Source organism: Triturus cristatus, chromosome 4_1 (genome assembly GCF_964204655.1).
Source record: "Triturus cristatus chromosome 4_1, aTriCri1.1, whole genome shotgun sequence".
Lineage (NCBI taxonomy): Eukaryota > Metazoa > Chordata > Amphibia > Caudata > Salamandridae > Triturus > Triturus cristatus.
In genome coordinates this window covers 107,426,104-107,428,603 of record NC_140585.1, presented here as the reverse complement: position 1 = coordinate 107,428,603, position 2,500 = coordinate 107,426,104, and the positions used below count along the sequence as shown (strand labels likewise).

At 43.7% G+C, this 2,500-nt stretch overlaps 6 non-coding genes across 6 annotated transcripts in view; 5 read left to right on the top strand and 1 right to left on the bottom strand.

Annotated features, from left to right (window-relative positions):
• The first annotated feature begins 693 nt into the window (after nucleotides 1-693).
• TRNAY-GUA (transfer RNA tyrosine (anticodon GUA)) lies at nucleotides 694-779 on the top strand. The gene is given in 2 exon segments: nucleotides 694-730; nucleotides 744-779. It is a non-coding gene; the product is annotated as a tRNA-Tyr (tRNA).
• Nucleotides 780-908: 129 nt separating this feature from the next.
• TRNAA-CGC (transfer RNA alanine (anticodon CGC)) lies at nucleotides 909-980 on the top strand. Its single transcript has one exon. It is a non-coding gene; the product is annotated as a tRNA-Ala (tRNA).
• A 199-nt stretch (nucleotides 981-1,179) lies between these two features.
• On the bottom strand, nucleotides 1,180-1,252 carry TRNAM-CAU (transfer RNA methionine (anticodon CAU)). The gene has a single exon. It is a non-coding gene; the product is annotated as a tRNA-Met (tRNA).
• A 157-nt stretch (nucleotides 1,253-1,409) lies between these two features.
• TRNAA-UGC (transfer RNA alanine (anticodon UGC)) lies at nucleotides 1,410-1,481 on the top strand. Its single transcript has one exon. It is a non-coding gene; the product is annotated as a tRNA-Ala (tRNA).
• Nucleotides 1,482-2,249: 768 nt separating this feature from the next.
• Nucleotides 2,250-2,335, top strand: TRNAY-GUA (transfer RNA tyrosine (anticodon GUA)). The gene is given in 2 exon segments: nucleotides 2,250-2,286; nucleotides 2,300-2,335. It is a non-coding gene; the product is annotated as a tRNA-Tyr (tRNA).
• Nucleotides 2,336-2,464: 129 nt separating this feature from the next.
• The window catches only part of TRNAA-UGC (transfer RNA alanine (anticodon UGC)), a 72-nt gene continuing 36 nt past the window's right edge, over nucleotides 2,465-2,500 (top strand). The window contains exon 1 of the tRNA in view: nucleotides 2,465-2,500. This exon is cut by the window's right edge and continues 36 nt beyond it. This is a non-coding gene — a tRNA (tRNA-Ala).

Sequence of the window (2,500 nt, the reverse complement as noted above, 5' to 3'; positions counted from 1 at the left end):
CCAACCGGGATGAGGACCCCGCTTAATCTGTCAGACGTTTGCCTTGAAAAATCCCATGAAATGGGGCTATCTCATTTTTGATGATTATAGATCAAAAGAATCCTACTTGTTGAAGACATCAAAGTGATGATTCATCTTGACAACCATAATGCTTTGATGATAGAAATCTGTCGCATCTCTCTTGATCATTGGTAAGGGTTCTTCTTCTAAACCAGAGACTCTTTACAGTAGCTTTTAGAAAAACGGAATATTTTGTTTATCTCAATCACCTTCAATCTACAGATTTTTCCGTTCTCTTTCCTTTTGAAAATGCATCCAAAATGCACGTTCTTGATGCTGGGTGCGTAGTAATGACTCCCATAACTTTCTGTCATTTCTTTCATGGTTCCGCGCAGCCATCCATTTGCCACCAATGCTGCCCAAGGTCTTTGTATCAAAGTTCCTTTCCTTTCTGTAAAATTGAAATTTGGAGCACCCCTGCTTATCCCCAAGCCAAGACAGAACATGAACTTTGGTCTGAAATCCTCCTTTGGGGTGATAAGACGTACCTTACAGTGTGCTCTAAGAACTGGTGACTTTGAGAGGGAGCTGCAGGTAATGTTCATGATTTTCATCGATCTGCTCCTGATCCCCACCCCCACAACCTTTCTTGAGCGAGAGATAATTACAGCGCTGAAAGATACTTCAGCCACTCCTTCGATAGCTCAGTTGGTAGAGCGGAGGACTGTAGCATAAAGTCAGACATCCTTAGGTCGCTGGTTCAAATCCGGCTCGAAGGATTTTGTGCTTCGATTTCCATATATTTCACTTTTATTCAAACAATACCTTCCATTGATTATGATCGAGACTTTGCAGTCCCTGGGTTTCAGGGATTCCTTGCATCCATCAAACAGCTCTAGTGCAAAAGTGGGGATGTAGCTCAGTGGTAGAGCGCATGCTTCGCATGTATGAGGTCCCGGGTTCAATCCCCGGCATCTCCAGGAGCCTCTGTTCCTTATCTTGGCTTTTTTCCAGAAGGCTAGCCTGCCATCATGCAGAAAGAAGAAGTTTGTCATGCAGTTGGGGTGAGAGCCCCACTTAAATAGTCAGACATTTGCTTTGGAAAAATCTTTGAACTAGGCATAGTTTGCGCATTTCAAGAAAATCGGAGAATTTTGCATTCCAAAAGAAGGAAATAAATGCCCTCTCTGAGGATCGAACTCAGGACCTTCAGATTATGAGACTGACGCGCTGCCTACTGCGCTAAGAAGGCTGTATATAGGCATCTGTACATAAGACCATGAAGATCATCCAGGTACAAGGCTGAAGGATTTTCCTGACTGACATTGTATACTGCAGAGTCGAATGGGGTGATGTGGCCGTCGGTTCAATGCAGGGTTTCCAATCATACAGTCAAACCTTGCAGAAGTGGGGATGTAGCTCAGTGGTAGAGCGCATGCTTTGCATGTATGAGGCCCCGGGTTCAATCCCCGGCATCTCCAGACTTTTGCCATGCTTACCTTGGATTTTGGGCCGAAAGCTAGGCTGGCATCATGATGAAGGAAGAGATATGTCCTCCAACCGGGATGAGGACCCCGCTTAATCTGTCAGACGTTTGCCTTGAAAAATCCCATGAAATGGGGCTATCTCATTTTTGATGATTATAGATCAAAAGAATCCTACTTGTTGAAGACATCAAAGTGATGATTCATCTTGACAACCATAATGCTTTGATGATAGAAATCTGTCGCATCTCTCTTGATCATTGGTAAGGGTTCTTCTTCTAAACCAGAGACTCTTTACAGTAGCTTTTAGAAAAACGGAATATTTTGTTTATCTCAATCACCTTCAATCTACAGATTTTTCCGTTCTCTTTCCTTTTGAAAATGCATCCAAAATGCACTTTCTTGATGCTGGGTGCGTAGTAATGACTCCCATAACTTTCTGTCATTTCTTTCATGGTTCCGCGCAGCCATCCATTTGCCACCAATGCTGCCCAAGGTCTTTGTATCAAAGTTCCTTTCCTTTCTGTAAAATTGAAATTTGGAGCACCCCTGCTTATCCCCAAGCCAAGACAGAACATGAACTTTGGTCTGAAATCCTCCTTTGGGGTGATAAGACATACCTTACAGTGTGCTCTAAGAACTGGTGACTTTGAGAGGGAGCTGCAGGTAATGTTCATGATTTTCATCGATCTGCTCCTGATCCCCACCCCCACAACCTTTCTTGAGCGAGAGATAATTACAGCGCTGAAAGATACTTCAGCCACTCCTTCGATAGCTCAGTTGGTAGAGCGGAGGACTGTAGCATAAAGTCAGACATCCTTAGGTCGCTGGTTCAAATCCGGCTCGAAGGATTTTTTGCTTCGATTTCCATATCTTTCACTTTTATTCAAACAATACCTTCCATTGATTATGATCGAGACTTTGCAGTCCCTGGGTTTCAGGGATTCCTTGCATCCATCAAACAGCTCGAGTGCAAAAGTGGGGATGTAGCTCAGTGGTAGAGCGCATGCTTTGCA